General features: G+C 41.6%; 1 long non-coding RNA gene across 1 annotated transcript; it reads left to right on the plus strand.

Annotated features, from left to right (window-relative positions):
* Positions 1 to 21,135: 21,135 nt before the first annotated feature.
* Positions 21,136 to 22,532, plus strand: LOC106579443 (uncharacterized). Its single transcript, XR_006760639.1, has 3 exons — positions 21,136 to 21,288; positions 22,101 to 22,238; positions 22,357 to 22,532. It is a non-coding gene; the product is annotated as an uncharacterized lncRNA (long non-coding RNA).
* Positions 22,533 to 23,025: the final 493 nt, after the last annotated feature.

A 23,025-nucleotide genomic window follows, 5' to 3' on the forward strand; every position in this document is an offset into this window, starting at 1 on the left:
CACTGGAATCCTCATCTCTCCCAAGTGGACATTCTCTCTTTCTCCCCTGATCCGTCTGTCTATCTCCTCATTTGAATTCCATGCTGTCACAGTTACCAGCCCTTTCAAGCTTAACATCCTTATCATTTATCGCCCTCCAGGTTCCCTTGGAGAGTTCATCAATGAGCTTGACGCCTTGATAAGTTCCTTTCCTGAGGATGGCTCACCCCTCACAGTTCTGGGTGACTTTAACCTCCCTACGTCTACCTTTGACTCATTTCTCTCTGCCTCCTTCTTTCCACTCCTCTCCTCTTTTGACCTCACACTCTCACCGTCCCCCCCCTACTCAAAAGGCAGGCAATACGCTTGACCTCATCTTTACTAGATGCTGTTCTTCTACTAATCTCACTGCAACTCCCCTCCAAGTCTCCGACCACTACCTTGTTTCCTTTTCCCTCTCGCTCTCCTCCAACACTACTCACTCTGCCCCTACTCAGATGGTATTGCGCCGTCGCAACCTTCGCTCTCTCTCTCTCTCTCTCTCCTGCTACTCTCTCCTCTTCCATCCTATCATCTCTTCCATCTGCTCAATCCTTCTCCAACCAATCTCCTGATTCTGCTTCCTCAACCCTCCTCTCCTCCCTTTCTGCATCCTTTGACTCTATGTCCCCTATCCTCCCGGCCGGCTCGATCCTCCCCTCCTGCTCCGTGGCTTGATGACTCATTGCGAGCTCACAGAACAGGGCTCCGGGCAGCCGAGCGGAAATGGAGGAAAACTAGCCTCCCTGCGGACCTTGCATCTTTTCACTCCCTCCTCTCTACATTTTCTTCCTCTGTTTCTGCTGCTAAAGCCACTTTCTACCACTCTAAATTCCAAGCATCTGCCTCTAACCCTAGGAAGCTCTTTGCCACCTTCTCCTCCCTCCTGAATCCTCCTCCCCCTCCCCCCCCTCCCTCTCTGCGGATGACTTTGTCAACCATTTTGAAAAGAAGGTTGACGACATTCGATCCTCGTTTGTTAAGTCAAACAACACCGCTGGTCCTGCTCACGTTGCCCTACCCTATGCCTTGACCTCTTTCTCCCCTCTCTCTCCAGATGAAATCTTGTGACTTGTGATGGCCGGCCGCCCAACAACCTGCCCGCTTGACCCTATCCCCTCCTCTCTTCTCCAGACCATTTCCGGAGACCTTCTCACCTCGCTCATCAACTCATCCTTGACCGCTGGCTACGTCCCTTCCGTCTTCAAGAGAGCGAGAGTTGCACCCCTTCTCAAAAAACCTACACTCGATCCCTCTGATGCCAACAACTACAGACCAGTATCCCTTCTTTCTTTTCTCTCAAACTCTTGAGCGTGCTGTCCTTGGCCAGCTCTCTTGCTATCTCTCTCAGAATGACCTTCTTGATCCAAATCAGTCAGGTTTCAAGACTGGTCATTCAACTGAGACTGCTCTTCTCTGTGTCACGGAGGCTCTCCGCACTGCTAAAGCTAACTCTCTCTCCTCTGCTCTCATCCTTCTAGACCCATCTGCTGCCATCAGATCCTCCTCTCCACCCTCTCCGAGTTGGGCATCTCCGGCGCGGCTCACTCTTGGATTGCGTCCTACCTGACAGGTCGCTCCTACCCGTTGGCGTGGTGAGAATCCATCTCCGCACCACGTGCTCTCACCACTGGTGTCCCCCAGGGCTCAGTTCTAGGCCCTCTCCTATTCTCGCTATACACCAAGTCACTTGGCTCTGTCATATCCTCACATGGTCTCTCCAATCATTGCTACGCAGACGACACACAATTAATCTTCTCCTTTCCCCCTTCTGATAACCAGGTGGCGAATCACATCTCTGCATGTCTGGCAGACATATCAGTGTGGATGACGGATCACCACCTCAAGTTGAACCTCGGCAAGACGGAGCTGCTCTTCCTCCCGGGGAAGGACTGCCCATTCCATGATCTCGCCATCACGGTTGACAACTCCATTGTGTCCTCCTCCCAGAGTGCTAAGAGCCTTGGCGTGACCCTGGACAACACCCTGTCGTTCTCCACTAACATCAAGGCGGTGACCCGATCCTGTAGGTTCATGCTCTACAACATTCGCAGAGTACGACCCTGCCTTACACAGGAAGCGGCGCAGGTCCTAATCCAGGAACTTGTCATCTCCCGTCTGGATTACTGCAACTCGCTGCTGGCGGGGCTCCCTGCCTGTGCCATTAAACCCCTACAACTCATCCAGAACGCCGCAGCCCGTCTGGTGTTCAACCTTCCCAAGTTCTCTCACGTCACCCCGCTCCACCGCACACTCCACTGGCTTCCAGTTGAAGCTCGCATCTGCTACAAGACCATGGTGCTTGCCTACGGAGCTGTGAGGGGAACGGCACCTCCGTACCTTCAGGCTCTGATCAGTCCCTACACCCAAAGAAGGGCACTGCGTTCATCCACCTCTGGCCTGCTCGCCTCCCTACCTCAGCGGAAGCACATTTCCCGCTCAGCCCAGTCAAAACTGTTCTCTGCTCTGGCACCCCAATGGTGGAACAAGCTCCCTCACGACGCCAGGACAGCGGAGTCAATCACCACCTTCCGGAGACACCTGAAACCACACCTCTTTAAGGAATACCTGGGATAGGATAAAGTAATCCCCCCCCCCAAAAAAAGATATAGATGTACTATTTTAAAGTGGTAGTTCCACTGGATATCATAAGGTGAATGCATCAATTTGTAAGTGGCTCTGGATAAGAGCGTCTGCTAAATGACATAAATGTTATATCTGGAGTATTTCTCCTGTCTTATCCGGTGTCCTGTGTGAATATAAGTATGCTCTCTCTAACTCTTTCTTTCTTTCTTTCTCTCTAACTCTTTCTTTCTTTCTCTCACTCTTTCATTCTCACTCTCTCTCACTCTTTCATTCTCACTCTCTCTCACTCTCTCTCACTCTTTCACTCTCTCACTCTCTCTCACACGACCTGAGCCCTAGGACCATGCCTCAGGACTATCTGGCCTGATTACTCCTTGCTGTCCCCAGTCCACCCGGCTGTGATGCTGCTCCAGTTTAAACTGTTCTGCCTGTGGCTATGGAATCCTGACCTGTTCACGGGACGTGCTACCTATCCCAGACCTGCTGTTTTCAACTCTAGAGACAGCAGGAGCGGTAGAGATGCTCTGAATGATCGGCTATGAAAAGCCAACTGACATTTACTCCTGAGGTGCTGACCTGTTGCACCCTCGACATCCACTGTGAATATTATTATTTGACCCTGCTGGTCACCTATGAACATTTGAACATCTTGGCCATGTTCTGTTATCTCCACCCGGCACAGCCAGAAGAGGACTGGCCACCCCTCATAGCCTTGTTCCTCTCTAGATTTCTTCCTAGGTTCTGGCCTTTCTAGGGAGTTTTTCCTAGCCACCGTGCTTCTACACCTGCATTGCTTGCTGTTTGGGGTTTTAGGCTGGGTTTTTGTACAGGACTTTGAGATATCAGCTGATGAAGGGCTTTATAAATGCATTTGATTTGATTTGAAACCTCCAAATGAGCTTCAATGCCATACAACACTCCTTCCGTGGCCTCCAACTGCTCTTAAACACTAGTAAAACTAAATTAATGCTCTTCAACCGATCGCTGCCCGCACCTGCCCGCCCGTCCAGCATCACTACTCTGGACGGTTCTGACTTAGAATATGTGGACAACTACAGATACCTAGGTGTCTGGTTTGACTGTAAACTCTCCTTCCAGACTCATATTAAGAATTTCCAATCCAAAATTAAATGTAGAATCGGCTTCCTATTTCACATCATAGCCTCCTTCACGCACGCTGCCAAACATACCCTCCTAAAACTGACTATCCTACCGATCCTCGACTTCTGCGATGTAATTTACAAAATAGCCACCAACACTCTATCACAGTGCCATCTGTTTTGTCACCAAAGCCCCATATACCACCCACCACTGCGACCTGTATGCTCTCGACGGCTGGCCCTCGTTACATATTAGTCTCCAGACCCACTGGCTCCAGGTCATCTATAAGTCATTGCTAGGTAAAGCTCCGCCTTACCTCAGCTCACTGGTCACCATAACAACACCCACCCGTAGCACGTGCTCCAGCAGGTATGTCTCACTGGTCATCCCTAAAGCCAACACCTAATTTGGTTGCCTTTCTTACCAGTTCTCTGCTGCCAATGACTGGAACGAATTGCAAAAATTACTGAAGTTGGAGACTTATCTCCCTCACTAACTTTAAGCATCAGCTATCTGAGCAGATAACTGATCGCTTCAGCTGTACACAGGCCATCTGTAAATAGCCCATCAACTACCTACCTCATCCCCATATTCTTTGTATTTACTTTTTTTTACCCTTTGCACACCAGTATTTCTACTTGCACTTCATCTGCACATATATCACTCCAGTGCTAAAAGTTTGCTAAATTGTAATTACTATGGCCTATTTATTGCCTTACCTCCTTACTCCATTTGCACACACTGTATATAGATTTTTCTATTGTGTTATTGACTGTACTTTTGTTTATCCCACATGTAACTCTGTGTTGTTGTTTTTTGTCGCACTGCTTTGCTTTGTCTTGGCCAGGTCGCAGTTGTAAATGAGAACTTGTTCTCAACTGGCCTACCTGGTTAAATAAAGGTGAAATAAAAAATAAATACAAAATACCCCACAAGACATGCCACAAGAGGTCTCTTCACAGTCCCCAAGTCCAGAACAGACCATCGGAGGCGCACAGTACTACATAGAACTCTATCCACCCTCATCAAGCAACTGATGCAAGCAGTAAAATCTGTTATAAAAAACAGATTGAAAAAAACCTTATCCAACAGCGGGCACTGTGAAGCAACACAAACATAGGTACAGACACATGCATACACACATGATAACATACGCGCTATACACACACAATCACATTGATTTGGTACTGTAGATATGTGGTGGAGTAGGGGCCCGAGTGCACACAGTATGTTGTGAAATCTGTGAATGTATTGTAATGTTTTTTAAATTGTATGAACTGCCTTGGCAGCAACTAATGGGGATCCATAATAAATACAAATACAAATGTAAAATATATTATAATATATTTGTTTAACACTTTTTCAGTTACTACATCAGGTGCTATTTCATAGTTTTGATAGTTTCTTCACTTATTCTACAATGTAGAAAATAGTACAAATAAATTTCAGTTTTATATTTTTAATACATTTACATATTATGAACCTGTTTTTGCTTCGTCATTATGGGGTATTGTGTGTAGATTGATGAGGAAAAAAAATTATTTAATCAATTTTAGAATAAGGCTGTAACGTAACAAAATGTGGAAAAGTCTGAATACTTCCCGAATGCACTTTATAGTGTATATACTTTATATTTACCAAAAACATATATGGGGGATTGGAAACGATGCAGACAATTACACTAATAGTAGCCACAATCTATCTGCAATATTATCTATATCTATCTGCAATAGTGTCGTGTTTCGGAGGAAATATGGCTCTCGATGTTCGCCTCTCCTGAGTCCGTACGGGAGTTGCAGTGATGGGACAAAACTGTAACTACCAATTGGGGAGAAAATGTTCATCCCCCAAAAAATAAATAAAAATACAGGTTCAATTACAGACTGTCAGCTTTCATTTTTGGATATTTTCCATTTTGGGTAAACTGTTCAGAAATTACAGCACTTCATGTACGTAGTGCGCCCATTTTAGGGGAGAAAAAGTATTTGGACTTATTCACTTATGTGTGTTAAAGTAGTAAAAAGTTACCATATAAATAGCATGCAATGACTTTGTCAAGCTTGTGACTCTACGGACCTGTTGGATGCATTTGCTGTTTGTTTTAGTTGTGTTTCAGATGATTTTGTGCCCAATAGAAATGAATGGTATATAATGTATTGTGTAATTTTGTATTCACTTTTATTGTAAATAAGAATAGAATATGTTTCTAAATAGTTCTACATTAATGTGGATGCTACCATGATTATGGATAATCCTGATTGAATCCTGAATAATTATGAGGGAGAATGTTATAGAGACGCATAATTATCATACCCCCAAGATATGCTAACCTCTTACCATTACAATAACAGGGAGGTTAGCATTTTTGCGGGGTATGATATTTGTGAATCTGTACCTTTCTCACTTGTTATTCAATATTAATTCAGGACTATCTGTAATCATGGTAGCATCCACATTCATGTAGTTGTGTTTAGAAAACCAGACCGTGTTCATAGACCATGACTATCAATGATGTCAAGATATCTCTTTTGGCACGTTTCTTCTGTTGCAGTTTGCAGCAGCACTGACACATGGTAACTGCGTCTGAGACACATCCTTTGAGTGTTTGAATATGGGTGGAATCCATTCAAATCCAGAAATTACTGGTTTAGTGACTTGGCATTTGATTCCTGGATTGCAGGCGTTTTGGCGTGATCATAGAAATAGAATGAATAGAACAGACATTCCCTTTCCCATCCCGAGTCTTTCTGGATGTTCTATTTCTGTGGTTGTAATTACATCAGGGGCAAAGTTTAGGGGCAGGTTTCGGCCATAGTGGTGGTATGATGGAGGAATCTCCTTAATAGGGCTGTTACAGTACCGAAGAAAGTGGTTGAAGTTGATTTAGCTCCCACTCCCAGATGGATGTTCCACTCCCCCGTCCCCCCTGTTCTCCCTCCCTTCTTTATTAATCACCCAGACAAATGCCCGGTCCCATCTAAGTGCTTTTCTTTCTCTGCCCCGTCCCAAAATAATTTCTTGCAATAAGGGAGAGAGGGAGAGAGAGAGCTCTCAGGGGCGATCAATAGCTGTCGCAGCTGTTTTATGGCTCAGTCCAATTTAATTAAAAAGGGCCCATTAAATCTATGAGGACGCTAAGTAAGGCCATCTGCAAAGTGCAGCCCCCTCTGTTGCTCTGTTGCGTCAGCCACTCCAACTGACTCTAACTGTCCACTTAAGGCCATGAGCGATGTGTTTTTTTCTTCCCTCCTTCCTTTTCCCTCCTTCACTGCTCACTCATCCCTCTCTTTTCCTTCCTCCTTTCCTACTCTCTCCTCCCTCTTCCCTCTCTTCTCTCCCTCCCTTACTGCTCAGGCGTTTAACCATGGAGGACTTATGCCGCATTCATGACAAGTTGGAAACTTGTAAGTACATCCTTCAATCTCGTAATTACAAGTGGGAAACTCTGGTATCATCCCTGCGGTCCAACATTTGGGAAGAGGTTTGGGGAAACTACACCAATAATCTCTCCTTCTATCTGAAGTTTGCACTTGTTCACTAATTCCAGCAAATGTAAAAGCATTGGATTGGTGTAGGCATGGGCATCCTAGAGGAAGTTTCCATATAACAGTCCATTCCTTTCAAATCCAAGTGCACACTTCAGGAGAAATTAGAGTTTGTTGGGATGCAATCACTTCTCTGCAGTATGACATTCATTATGCTGTAGTTCTGTTTCCAAGCAGCAGGGAGAACCAAAGGCAAAGTGATGAGGGATTACTTTACTAGTTACTCATAAATAACCAGCAGTGGTATAATGCTATTGTTTTACAGTGCATTCGGAAAGTGTTCAGACCCCTTGCCTTTTTCTACATTATGTGCCTTATTCTAGCCTTATTCTAGCCTTATTCTAAAATGGATTAAATGCCCCCCCTCATCAATCTACACACAATATCCCATAATTACAAAGCAAAACCAGGTTTACTAATTTTTGCTAATTTAAAAAAATAAAAAATAAACAGAAATTTTACATTTACATAAATATTCAGACCCTTTGCTATGAGACTCGAAATTGAACTCAGGTGCATCCTGTTTCCGATGATTAGGCATTCGATCTGCCTTTATTAATCCTTAATTTTTTAATGGAGCATGGTCATCCACAATAGTATTGAAGACTGCAAAAAGGCTGCAATCTAAATCTGGTTCAGAGGTAGTTGAAGTACAATCAAGGTCACTAAAATAAAGGTTGTGTTAAAAAGATCATGTAAAGTTTTAAAGTTCCTCTTTGTGATGACACAAGGCTTAGATTTTTGTATTCTCACATCTCTAACACAAACAACAGGGCAATGGTCACTAATATCTTTGGCGAAGACACCAGTAGAAACATATTTCAATCAGAGTTGACTTTGAAGGATCTTTAGGGTTGGGCCGTGTAGGCGTAGTAACCAGCTGGGTTAAGTTTAGATCATTACAGATGTATTTTAGATTGTCTGTCTGAATAATAATTTAGGTCACCCAGGATAATACGTTCTGATTTAGTAAAACAAGACAACAAACTAGTTCTTCTACACCTGTTGTTTACGAAGCATGTGACAAAGTGTAGGACACATACTCGCACACCAGGGTTTCTGTTGGGAAAATGTGGCGCCAGACATTTGACTGGCAGCATTTTTTAAAATGTTTTATTTCTTTTTTATTTATTTTTATTTCACCTTTATTTAACCAGGTAGGCCAGTTGAGAACAAGTTCTCATATACAGCTGCGACCTGGCTAAGATAAAGCAAAGTAGTGCGACACAAACAACATCACAGAGTTACACATGGAATAAAGAAAAGTACAGTTAAAACACAATACAAAAAAGTCTATATACAGTGTGTGCAAATAGCGTGAGGAGGTAAGGCAATAAATAGGCCATAGTAGCGAAGTAATTACAATTTAGCAAATTAACACTGGAGTGATAGATGTGCAGATGATGTTGAGCAAGTAAAAATACAGGTGTGCAAAAGAGCAAAAAAGTAAATAAAAACAATATGGGGATGAGGTAGGTAGATTAGATGGGCTGTTTACAGATGGCCTGTGTACAGCTGCAGCGATCGGTTAGCTGCTCAAATAGCTGATGTTTAAAGTTAGTGAGGGAGATAAAAGTCTCCAACTTCAGCAATTTTTGCAATTCGTTCCAGTCATTGGCAGCAGAGAACTGGAAGGAAAGGCGGCCAAATGAGGTGTTGGCTTTGGGGATGACCAGTGAGATATACCAGCTGGAGCGCGTGCTACGGGTGGGTGTTGTTATTGTGACCAGTGAGCTGAGATAAGGTGGAGCTTTACCTAGCAAAGAGTTATAGATGACCTGGAGCCAGTGGGTCTGGCGACGAATATGTAGCGAGGGCCAGCCAACGAGAGCATACAGGTCGCAGTGGTGGGTGGTATATGGGGCTTTGGTGACAAAACGGATGGCACTGTGATGGACTGCATCCAGTTTGCTGAGTAGAGTGTTGGAGGCTATTTTGTAAATGACATCGCAAAGTCGAGGATCGGTAGGATAGTCAGTTTTACGAGGGTATGTTTGGCAGCGTGGGTGACGGGGGCTTTGTTGCGAAATAGGAAGCCAGTTCTAGACTTAATTTTGGAATTAGAGATGCTTAATATGAGTCTGGAAGGAGAGTTTACAGTCTAGCCAGACACCTAGGTATTTGTAGTTGTCCACATATTCTAAGTCAGAACCGTCCAGAGTAGCGATGCAAGTCAGGCGGGCGGGTGCGGGCAACGATCGGTTGAAAAGCATGCATTTAGTTTTACTAGCGTTTAATAGCAGTTGGAGGCCACGGAAGGAGTGTTGTATGACATTGAAGCTCGTTTAGAGGTTTGTTAACACAGTGTCCAAAGAAGGGCCATATGTATATAGAATGGTGTTGTCTGCGTAGAGGTGGATCAGGGAATCACCCGCAGCAAGAGCGACATTGTTGATATATACAGATAAAAGAGTCAGCCCGAGAATTGAACCCTGTGTTACCCCTATAGAGACTTACCAGACGTTTGAGAAATGACCAGACCCATGTGCATTGGGTGTGTAACCTGGCCAGGGCGTCCACCCACAATGTTCAGAATGACAGAATTCACAATTAGATTATGGTATCCATTTTAACAGAACATGCAACTCTATGATGCAACAAAGTGTCTTTCTTAACGAATTCTGATGCGCATTCGCAAAATACAAATACATTTACTTTTCCTCAGCCAACAAGACGAGTAATGAACAGCAAAATCACTAGTCTAAGTACATCTACTATCCCCATAGTAGAAAAGTGTACCTATTCTATTGGTCAGCTTGTCATTCTGTGTAAGAAATAAATAGCCTATTCCAAACAAATTCTGGGATAGTTGTGGGACAATAGAGCCCAAATTTATGAAACCGGTAGGCTCAGGCTCCATTTTTTTTAAGCAATGAGGATGATGCAACAGTTCAGAACGTTTTGCTTAAAATGTTGATAAACTATTCTTTCTTCACATTATAAGCGTAGCAATGCGCACAAGGCAATCGACTACGTGAGTGTGAGTGCAATAATGCAATTATTGGGAAATCATCTTTGTCAAAAGCACACCGTACATGCGAGCGTTTTCATGAGACATTTTAAAAGAGGGGAGCCTGAAGATCCAACAACTAGCATTGGTTGCTAATATGACTAGGATTGTGCCTTTTGGCTACTAGACAATGAAAGACAGTTGATTTGAAAACCAATAGAACATGAGAGAAATGGGCTAATGGCTTCAATGGCATATGGAAGTCTATAAACTAATCGCCTCCACGTTTGGTCGTATTTTGGCAAGGCTACTTTGGAGCAAGTTTAAACATTTACATTTTACATTTAAGTCATTTAGCAGACGCTCTTATCCAGAGCGACTTACAAATTGGTGCATTCACCTTATGATATCCAGTGGAACAACCACTTTACAATAGTGCATCTAAATCTTTTAAGGGGGGGGGTTAGAAGGATTACTTTATCCTATCCTAGGTATTCCTTAAAGAGGTGGGGTTTCAGGTGTCTCCGGAAGGTGGTGATTGACTCCGCTGTCCTGGCGTCGTGAGGGAGCTTGTTCCACCATTGGGGTGCCAGAGCAGCGAACAGTTTTGACTGGGCTGAGCGGGAACTGTGCTTCCTCAGAGGTAGGGGGGCCAGCAGGCCAGAGGTGGATGAACGCAGTGCCCTTGTTTGGGTGTAGGGCCTGATCAGACCCTGAAGGTATGGAGGTGCCGTTCCCTTCACAGCTCCCTAGGCAATCACCATGGTCTTGTAATAATAATAAACATGCCTCATGATATATAGCAAAACGTTCAGGTTTCAAAAATTAAGTACAGTCGTGGCCAAAAATATTGGCACCCTTGCACCTTTTTCAAATAATGCACAATTTCTTCCAGAAAACTGTTGAAATGAAAATATATTTTGGTATCCACATATGTATGTATTTGGTTTGCATCTGAATAATTTACTAAATGTTAGCTTATTCCACAAAGAAATCCTAAAATGGCCTGGACAATATTAATGGCACCTAAATAATTAGAATTCAAGCAGATGATTCTCCTTCACTTTGGAATTGAACTCACCTGTGGTAAGTTGCAGGTGCGTGCAATATAAAAATAACTAATTCAACCAGTTTGAATAGAGAAAAGGACTCATTCTCCTGTTTTGTGTCACTGTGTGTACTGCAATGAGCATGGAGAAAAGATAGAAAAACAGAGAATTATCTGAGGTCAGACACAAGATTGTAGCCAAGCATGTCAAGGCCTCAAGTCCATCTCCAGAGACCTTGATGTTCCTGTTTCCAACGTACATAATGTTATCAAGAAGTTTAAATTAAGGCCCATGCCACTGTAGCCAACCTCCCTGGATGTGGCCGCAAGAGAGCTTGATGGACGGTTGCAGCGAAGGATTGTTCGAATGCTGGAGAAAGTACCTCGATCAACTGCCACACAGATTCAAGCTGACCTTCAGACACAAGGTATGACAGTTTCAACTCGCACCATCTGTCACCAAGTCAATGAAAGGGGGTTATATGGTAGGAGGCCCAGGAGGACCCCACTGCTGAGAGAGAGAGACATAAGAAAGCTAGACTGCAATTTGCCAAAACACACCTGAACATGCCAAAATCCTTCTGGGAGAATGTCCTGTGGACAGATTAGAGCTTTATGGCAAAGCACACCATCTCTATGTTTACAGAAAACAAAATGAAGCCTTCAAAGAAAATAACACCTTCCTTACAGTCAAACATGGAGGAGGTTCAGTGATGCTTTGGTGTTGCTTTGCTGCCTCTGGCACTGGGTGCCTTGAACGTGTGCATGGCATCATGAAATCAGGAGAATACCAAGGCATTTTGGAGCACTATGTCGGACCCAGTGTCAGAAAGCTGGGTCTCTGTCGAAGGTCATGGGTCATCCTGCAGGACAATGATCCCAAACACACTTCAAAAAGCACCCAGGAATGGTTCAAGCCAAAACACTGGACTGTTCTGAAGTGGCTCGCAATTAATCTAGATCAGCCTTTCTTAAAGTATGGATCGCGACCCACCGGTTAATAGTGGGTCGCGACGTGTCAGAGTAAATGTATAATTATTTAATTCATTACTGGAATTGATTTGGCGAAGTGCAACTGCGCTCACTGTCCAGTGCGATCTCTGTTTAGCAGCAGTATCTCAGCTCAGTTTGGCAGCTGCGCGAGTGGGAGGAGATGCCCGTGTGCTTCGTCGTTTACTGGATCTTTTTTTCTGTAGTTTTCTTGAAGATCACTCCGCGACCCACACACTGCAGCTCTGTCGTTCAGCAGCAGATTTTGTGCTGTCAGCAGTCATGAAATGGACTCAAGCTAGCCACAAGTTCTGACTGAGCTCAATCGTCATGAAACGCAAATACAGCGATGAGTTTCTCTCTCTTGGTTTTGTACAAACTTAGAGAAATAACGAGTATTGCCTGCAATGTGTTTTGTGTGGAATTAGCGGAATGGTATCAAATACATCGAACACATGGTTTCCAGGTGTTTGATGGCATTCCATTCGCTCTGTTCCAGCCATTATTATGAACCTTCCTCCCCTCAGCAGCCTCCTGTGGTTCTGTTATACATCTGTGTGTTATGATCAGTCAGTTTATTCCAGCTCAGAATGAAAATGATTTATTGTATTTAACAGCTACAGTTCCAACCTAGACAGATATGTAAGAGTGTTTTTAATGGGGAAAATAAACATGAATAGCTATTTATATGGCTATTTCAATATTTGTTTTTGTCTATATTGCATTTGTTTTAGGCATAACGGCAATGAATTGTACCAATATTTACGTTTAGTTGCATATTTTCCTATGCAACTATACAATAAAAAACTGTCGGTGGTCCTGGAGTTAAGAGAGAACATAGGTAAATACAATGGGGGAGTTACACTTCACATGTGGACTGACGATTTTCGAAAAATAGGCACGGTGGGCTTTTGGTGTCTCTCCCTCTAAAAACAGAAGTAGATAATTCTAAATAACAAACTGGCTTTATATTTACAAATTAGTAAGAATTTCTCACCCCATGTTCAAGAATGGCCTTTTTCCCTTTATTTAGATTACAACTGCTCACTTAAGGTTATTTGAAAACGAAATAATTTCCAAAATATTCTTATTTTTTAAACAAGCCATAGAAAGTTGGTTGCAATTTCAATTTAATCCACCAGAGAAAACAGAACAAATAATACAACAAATATTGTGGTAAAACTCAAATATATTAATTGATAAAAACAACTTTGTCAATTGGAACCTTTATCAAGTGGAATATATACCAGTTTCATTATTATTATATCGATTGCAAAATAGTTGAAGAGATTTTTGATGTACCAATTCCATGGCACATTTTATGAATTGACACGGAATTGTCCATTTATTATAGCCTAAAACCTTCTGAATGAATGTTTATATTGAAGATAGAAGCCACCTCTTAATGAGTTCAGAGTGCCGATCACTTATCCAACTAATTTTATTACTAGCCCTGCATAATAATTATATAAAAGCCCCTTAGATATTAGATAACATGTTTTCAAACACTTGTTTTTCACAAGGGCTATTAGCAGGACAATAGACACGATGTGGTCCCAAAAACACCTCTCTGACATGGGGTCCAGCAGATCTCTTGATGATGTCATTGAATGTCTCGCCAGCTTTGAACCATGCCTGGGGCTGCAGGACGCAAAGTGCTTTTTTGTCAGACGAATCATTGGGTCGAAACTACAGAACAGTACAAAACAAGAGAACACACACGGTTAATGTTCTGGAAGAAATATATATATATATATATCCATTAGTCCCCTCAAGTTTCTTCAACTGTCTTCTGACTGTGATTAGAACAATGTTGATGTTGTGCCGTAATGCTAGCAGATTCCAAATTTCCTTTGACGATCGCTCATCATCTTCAACCATCAGTGAGTAGATGGCTTGAATAGTCTCGCTGGAAATGGAATACAATATAAAAATGTTCAGCATACAGTAAAGACCAGCAGTTGATTTATTTAAGCATTATTTTTAGCATTATTATTGTAGCCTACTGTACCTGTTCATTTTCCTGGGCTTTCACGTTCTGCATAACACAGGCGAATTGCACTGTCCGTGACCATAATCCCCAAGTCTAACAGTATTTTACAAAGATGTTTAATTATTCAAAGATCCTTTCTCTTCTCTGTGCTGGAGTTCTTTAAGAATATAAAATAATTACTCTGGGAATAAATATCACTGAATGACAGAAATATTGGAATAAAGTAAGCTAATGAAGGCAACAAATAGTTGCTTACTGGAACACCCAAAGTCATCCAATTGTTATAATAGGATTTGAAGCAATAGCCTACCCGCGTGTGGTCAACTATTTCAGCACCGTTTTGCGCTGCTCTGAGACAAGCACGGGGACTGGTCTTGATAAATCAATTTTATTTTTATTTTCAGTGAATCTCCGTTTGGGTATTGGTTAGCCTACAATTAGGGTGTGGAAATTTTAGGATTATTTTCACTCACAGTCACTTAGGAGCCTACTCCCGACCTGTCACATTGTACAGTGCCGTATTTAACTGAGGGTTTCGTTTTTCATTTTTCCTGGAATCGAAACACCATAATATTAATTCAAATAATTGAGCTAAATTTCTTAAAATCAAAAAAAGGTTTTAAATTCTCTAGTACAGCCAAAATTAAAATCTGTAAAATGCTTCTAAAAGATGCCCTCTGTTGGTCAAACTAGCATTAATGGCAACAATGGCTGACACTTAACAAACGAGTCATAGTATTCTGCATAGTATTCTGCAGAAGCCCGCAAGCTGTGCTGCAGTACGACACAACTTTTAAAGGAAGAACCCATTGAGAACTTGTAGAGAGATCTGAAAACAGCAGTTCAAATCTCGGAGAACTGGAGCAGTTTGCACAAGAGGAGTGTGCAAAACTGCCAGTAGAGGTACAGGAAGCTCATCGATGGCTATAGGAAGTACTTGATTGTATTTATTTTGACCAAAAGCTGTGCTACCAAATATTAAGTCTAGGGTGTCAATAATTTTGTCAATGCCATTTCTATTCATTTTCTGATTAAAATGGATATATTAAGTTTGGAATCAAAAACAAAGATTCTGTAATTATTAACAGTGAAATAAAGAATTTTGGAGACCAAACACTTTGGTCAATTTCCACTTATGTTTTGGGAAAATTGTAAGGTATTTGTAAAATGTGGAAGGGTGCCAATATTTTTGGCCACGACTGTATATGTTTTCAAAATACATACTGCCTTCAGCTAATTGAAAAGTGGTGTTTGACGAACTGAAGCCTGCCTACCATCATATGCACATGAATGGCGAATGAGAATTGCGCTTCAATTACAAGTTATAACACACACAATTTAATTTACAATTGCTTACAAAAGCATGTTTCACTCCAGTAGCAGCAGGAGCTGTAACAGTAAATCCTGCGCTGTCTGACAGATTTTCCGCTTAAACTAGGCTCTGTATCTGTATGCTGTGCGCATGTGATAAATAAGAATCATAATGACTAACGAAAATACACAGGCACCAATTTAATTCTAATAATCATGCAAAATAACCCATAGACTGATAAGCATGGTCAAATGTATTTACATTTACTGGTATTTTCATCCAGGCTGTATCACATCCGGCCGTGATTGGGACGCACAATTGCCCCAGCGTCGTCCAGGATTGGCGGGGGTAGGCCGTCATTGTAAATACGAATTTATTCTTAACTGACTTTCCTAGTTAAATAAAGGTTAAATAAAATAAAGGATATAACCTACATTGACAAAAGCGAAATACAATAATCTGAAAACATTGCCTGTGCCCCAAATGGCACTGTATTCACTATTTAGTGCAGTGGTTCCCAAACTTTTTATAGTCCCGTACCCCTTCAAACATTCAATCTCCAGCTGAGTACCCCCTCTACCACCAGAGTCAACACACCTCAAATGTTGTTTTTTTGCCATTATTGTAAGCCTGCCACACACACGCTATATGATACATTTATTAAACATAATAATGGGTGTGAGTTTTTGTCACAACCGGGCTCGTGGGAAGTGACAAAGAGCTCTTACAGGACCAGGGCACAAATAATAATATAATAATAATCAATAATTTTGCTCTTTATATGCCATCTTACATATAAAACCTTATTTGTTCGTCAAATTGTGAATAACTCACCCCAGGTTAATGAGAAGGGTGTGCTTGAAAGGATGCACATAACTCTGCAATGTTGTATTGGAAAAAGTCTCAGTCTTAAATCCTTTTCTACACACAGTCTGTGCCTGTATTTAGTTTTCATGCAGGTGAGGGCTGAGAATCCACTCTCACATACAGTGGCTTGCGGAAGTGTTCAACCCCCTTGGCATTTTTCCTATTTTGTTGCCTTACAACCTAGAATTAAAATGGATTTTTGGGGGGTTTGTATCGATTGATTTACACAACATGCCTACCACTTTGAAGATGCAAATCCTTTTTATTGTGAAACAAACAAGAAATAAGACAAAAAACTGAACTTAAGCGTGCATAACTATTCACCTCCCCCACAAAGTCAATACTTTGTAGAGCCTCCTTTTGCAGCAATTACAGCTGCAAGTCTCTTGGGGTATGTCTCTGACTTCCCTGCCGCCAGTTACGCACTCCCTTACATATATAATGCAAAAAATATACGTGAGTTCAAGGGCCTCGCTTTAACAAAGTTAACAATTTTCACTGTAGCGTCCAAAATGTATTTCACGCTGTCAGGCATTCCCTTAGCAGCAAGAGCTTCTCGGTGGATGCTGCAGTGTACCCAAGTGGCGTCGGGAACTGCTTGCATGCGCGTTACCACTCCACTATGTCTCCCTGTCATGGCTTTTGCGCCATCAGTACAGATACCAACACATCTTGACCACCAAAGTCCATTTGATGTTACTAAGCTGTCCAGTACTTTAAAAATATCCTCTCATGTTGTCCTGGTTATCAGTGGTTTGCAGAAGAGCATGTCTTCCTTAATTGACCCCCCATAAACGTAACGGACATATACCAGGAGCTGTGCCAGGCCCGCCACGTCTGTTGACTCATCCAGCTGTAACGCATACAATTCATTGGCTTGTATGCGAAGCAGTAATTGTTTCAAAACATCTCCTGCCATGTCACTGATATCGGTCAGTGGACTGGAGGCAGGGCATGAAACAATGTTGTTTGATGAAGCCATTGTCTGTATAGTTTTTTTTGGCCTTTTCCCCCAGCATTGTCGCATCCATATCCGCTGCAGCAGGAAGAATTAAGTCCTCCACAATAGTATGGGGCTTGCCTGTCCTAGCCACTCGGTAGCTCACCATATAAGACGCTTCTAGACCCTTCTTATTAATGGTATCTGTTGCTTTTATACATGTCTTACTACTCGAAAGTCGTCTTTATTCTCGCTCAAAAAACTCCCATGGCTTATTTTTCAAATTGTCATGTTTTGTTTCTAAATGTCTGCACAAGAGTGAAGGTTTCCTGCGAGAGAGTAACGGTTAATGTGATTAGATGTTAATTATTTGACTAGGCTACCTGTATTTGACATTGTGTTGTTATTTCGCTGAAAACTAGATGGTTTAATTTAATTTTTTACTGTGAAACGAGGCTTCTCAGGCGAGTTTGGGAATACCTGATTTAGTGCATTACTTTTGACCAGGGCCCATAGGGAATAGGATGCCAATTGGGACACAGAATGGAGATCCTGATAAGAAGGTTCCATATGGCCAAGCTCCAATGTGAAAATGTGCTATATCATTAAACCTTTTCGAACAAACTTTAATATCTTAATTTAAGGACAGGGTTAGGCATAAGGTTAGGGGTGCGGTTAAGGATAGGGTTGGTTTACATTTTGTCCGGATGGTTTTGGAATATTTGGCAGTGAAGTTGTCTTTCAGGTTTCTAAATCTCTTCTGACTCTCGTTGCCATTAGATTCACCATTGTCTTCTAGAATCTCCATCAAGCAGACAATAAGTGTTCTATCAAATAAAACATTTCTCCATTATAGTAGATTTCATTTTCCCTCATTACCCCTGCTGTACGGTGTTAGTAAGACACTGTTTAACATATAACCAATCACATTGGCTACCAGAATATTTGGACAAAACACAATTTGATCGGGGATGATTATGGCAAGTAACTGAATTTCCAGCATTAATTCGACATTTGTTACTAGCTCTCCAGTCACACATGGGCTGCAAAATATGGTGGACATTCTCCAGTTTTCTTCTTAATTTAGTTTTGCCTACAATTTCTTAAAGACTCCCTCCATCGTATTAGTTGTAATGATGCTGTCAATTGACACAGCATTAGTCAATGGTTTGCTTGTAGTTTACAACATTTTGTCTCCTATTCTCCCCTCTACATCTCAGTTTGAGTGCCAACAAACCCCAATCAAGTTGTTTAACTATCTCACGCAACTGATGCCCTTAGCAAAACCCAGCCCTAATGGGTTATAAAGCCTCTTAGCTATACCTACAAACTCAACTTTTAACAGGGTTTAGAAGCCCAGGATTTTTCTCATATACTTTCTCCAAATACACCAAACTATGGACACAGCTGTGTCTAGACTCTCTGCAACTACCTCTACACAAGAGATCTGCTAAAAGACTAAAATGTAAGTTGACATATAGATTTCGGAAAGGGCAGAACCTGTTCTATAGTTTATGATGACCGTAAGCCCACTTTGCCAAACATCTTTTCGGTCGTCTTATTCTTCTGTCTGGCAGTAGCAGTACATAGCTAGCATCTCCTCCAGTGTCTCCCTCCACATCAGCTAGCGATCAGACAGTCTAAGTGGGGAGGCCTGTGTAATAATGTTAGCATCAATTCAGATGGAGCTGGCTCTACCCTTCCGCTCCATCCCCCTCTTCTTCTCCTCTAATTGAGTGAGTGTTTGTCACTTTGCTTATTGGCTACAGTAGCATTGTCTTGGGCCCGGGTTAGGCAAGGAGAGGCAGCGCAGTAAGGCAATCTGCTGATTGCTGTTTTGGCACAACTGTCAAGATTTGTCCTCTGTGAAGTGAAGGATGGTTGGATGGATGTGTTTTTACTCCCTTTTAGGAGCGAGAGAGTGCACAGGGAAACCGTCTCCCTCCCAACCCAATCACCTAATGAAGCAGTCGGCCAATCAGTGGGGTTTAATGAACCTGGAATGAGTAAGCAGTCAAAAGTTCTATTTGCTGTAACAAATTAAATGGGACTGCAGACAATTCCTTACCCCAGCAACATGTGATTTTTATTGATAACTGTCATGATAGTTACTCACAGTACTGATTACACAAAGCAACACTCTATCCATTGTTGTATTACTGTGGAAGTAGGCCTGATCAATTGCAAGTTAAGCTGTATTTATTAATGGCCAAATCAGAACAGAAAGAAATATACGTGGGATAGCAGGTCGAAGCCAGAAATCCAGATTAGCAAAAATAGACAGAATTCAGAGAGAGATAAATCCTACATGCAGGGTTGGACTTTAATAAATGAGTGAGCTTTTTCTTTCTCTTTCAGTGCAACAGATTTCCTTTTGGAATTTCATTTATTCCCCGTTTTTTCTCGCCCCTTCATGGTGTAAGGTCGGAGAAAGGTCAAATGCAGGTCTGTGATAGCTATGAGCTGGACTGGTTTTAATGGAAGTAAAGGGCACTAGTATGTGGCTGGCCTTAGCAGCTCATCTAAGTCGCATTCTCTCTCTCCCCCCACTGCCTGTGGTCTTTGTGTGGTTTTACTGGAGTTGAGACAGGGGGCCTCGGGGCATTGTTCAGACTAGGGCTTTTCATGAAAAATGAAAAGTAGAGAGATGGAGGGAGGGGAAGAAAGAAGGAAGGCGAGAAATCATCTTAGATTGAAAGCTTGACTTCACTCACGCACATGTCAAAACATGGGGGAGCCAATGTGCCATCCAAGTGTTTTAATGGCCTAATTTGTTTACTTGGTCACAAATAAGTAGAAAAAAAGTTTTAGGAAATAATTTGTAATTGTTATATAACGCAGGGCTTCTGGATGTTTCAGATTATTCGAAAGGGTCTTCGTCGAGGAAAACTCAAGACTCTGCTGTGCTACTTCCGAAGAGTGACACAGTCCAGTAAGCATCATATCAAGTCATATCAAAATGAAACTTGGGTCTGGTGTTATACTTTGTATTCCAAGTTATAGCTTCTCAGGAACACAGAACACTTCATTTCATGAGGATAGGACTTATCATTGCTGAGATCTTACTTTCAAGTTATTGGAAAAGATAAAAAGGCCACAGACAAGTCAATGATAATCCCTTTTAATAATGGAACCAATTCACCTGTCTGATTTCTTTAAATCAACACATTTTGTCCAATATCTCAAGATAGGTTGGTCATATTTTTATGACATTTCCAGGGCTGATGTAGAACACAGAAATTATTCAAATAAAAGTAAAATGTATGAAATTAAAATCCTGTATTATGCAAATGAGGTACATAATATGCAAATTAGGCATTACAGAATGCAACATTACAGTAATTTAAGCCCAGTAATTTAAGGTAGGGTGGTAGCTCTAAGCCCTCATATCGCAATATCTACTAAGCTCACATATGGCATTGTTTTAAGATGGTGATAAAATGTTATATGTACTGATATTTTTATGAAACATTGATTTTGTCCTTTACTGCTATAGCCTATAGAAACGCATTGAATAACACATTTGTGCATGGCAAAACAGACAGTCAAACATTTAATCATAAGGAATACGGTTTTGAAGTATACTGAACAAAAATATAAAATGCAACAAATTTCCAAGATGTTACTGAGTTACAGTTCAGATAAGGAAACCAGTCAAGTGAAATAAATGCATTAGGCCCTAATCTATGGATTTCACATGACTGGAAATACAGATATACATTGGTTGGTCACAGATACAAAAAAAAAAGGTAGGGGCGGGGATTAGAAAACCAGTAAGTATCTGGTGTGACCACCATTTGCCTCATGCAGTGCGACACATATCCTTCACATAGAGTTAACCAGCCTGTTGATTGTGGCGAAGTTGCTGGGAACTGGAACACACTGTCGTACACGATGATCGAGAGTATCACAAACATGCTCAATGGGTGACATTTCTGGTGAGTATACAAGCCATGGAAGAACTGGGACATTTTCAGCTTCCAGAAATTGTGTACAGATCCTTGCGACATGGGGCTGTCTATTATCATGCTGAAACATGAGGTGATGGCGGCGGATGAATGGCACGACAATGGGCATGATCTCGTCACGGTATCTCTGTGCTTTAAAATTGCCATCGATAAAATGCAATTGTGTTCATTGTCCATAGCTTATGCCTGCCCATACCATAACCCCACCGGCACCATGGGCCACTCTGTTCACAGCGTTGACATCAGCAAACCGCTCGCTCACATGATGCCATACACGTGGTCTGTGGTTTTGAGGCCGGTTGGACACACTGCCAAATTCTCTAAACAAACATTGGTAGAGCAATTAACATAAAGTTATCTGGCAACAGCTTTGGTGGACATTCCTGCAGTGAGAAAGACAATTTCCATGTGTTGTGTGACAAAACATTTTAGAGTGGCCTTTTATTGTCCCCAGCACAAAGTGCACCTGTGTAATGATAATGCTGTTTAATCAGTCTCTTGATATGCCACACCTGTCAGGAGGATGGATTAACTTGGAAAAGGATAAATACTCACTAACAGGGATGTAAACAAATTTGTGAACAAAATTTTAGAGAAATAAGCTTTTTGTGAGTATGGAAAATTTGTGGAATATTTTTTTTCAGCGTATGAAACACGGGACCAGCACTTTACATGTTGCATTTATATTTTTGTTCAGTGTATAAGAAATCTCAGGGATTTTGTATACTTTTTAGACCAATATTTGGTCATGTTATCCCATGCACATTGTGCCATTTTTACAGCCAACTCCCAGACAACTTTTCCAGACAACTCCCCTGAAGCCTGTGTGTGTCATTGAGCAAAAAAACGACACATTCGTGTTCGTGAGAACCTCTCCTTTCAAGTCTCTCCAGTGTGCAAAGCTGTCATCAAGGCAAAAGGTGGCTACTTTGAAGAATCTCAAATATAAAATATACTTTGATTTGTTTGATATGTTCTTGCCAGTAAATTTCAGCAAGTAGCAATGTGAACGTGTTTGTGTGCATTTGTGTGTTGCAGGGGATTTGGAATAAGACGGTGGAGACGGAGTAGGCTACGATTCTCAGCAGCAGATATTCGTTTTTTTCTTACATTTAGTTATGTTTAGGGCTGTTGGTAGGCCTAACAGTCATCTCAGTCATTTTTTAAAATTAAACCTTGTATTTTTCAATAAATAATGTTATTTTTTAATCACATGCATTATTTGGTCTTTGTAGTTCTGTAGCCTATATTGAAATGGGACTGTTCCACAAAAATACATGAAGGAGGAGCAATTTATACACATTATTATTGTTATTATAAACAAAGATGTATAAATCATATTTCCAAGTGTTCTAATGAAATTTCCATATTCAAACAATCAATGTCTGATAAATGCAATTGAAAACAGCGAAGTGTCGCATTACAATGAAATCTTGATTCTACCTTGATAAAGGATCAAAGGAATATTATCCATAAATAAAACCAACATTTAGACAGCTTTACGAAACAAAATATACATAAAGCCACTACTACAGGCCATCAAGTCACAATAAGTGTCTTCCTCATTTAACCCAACCCCTCTGATTCAGAGAGGTGGGGGGGGGCTGCCTTAAATCGACATCCACGTCTTCGGAGCCATGGGAGCAGTTGTTGTTGGGGGTTAACATGCCTTGATCAAGGGCAGAACGGACGATTTTGCCACTTTGC

This window comes from Salmo salar, chromosome ssa19 (genome assembly GCF_905237065.1).
Source record: "Salmo salar chromosome ssa19, Ssal_v3.1, whole genome shotgun sequence".
Classification (NCBI taxonomy): domain Eukaryota; kingdom Metazoa; phylum Chordata; class Actinopteri; order Salmoniformes; family Salmonidae; genus Salmo; species Salmo salar.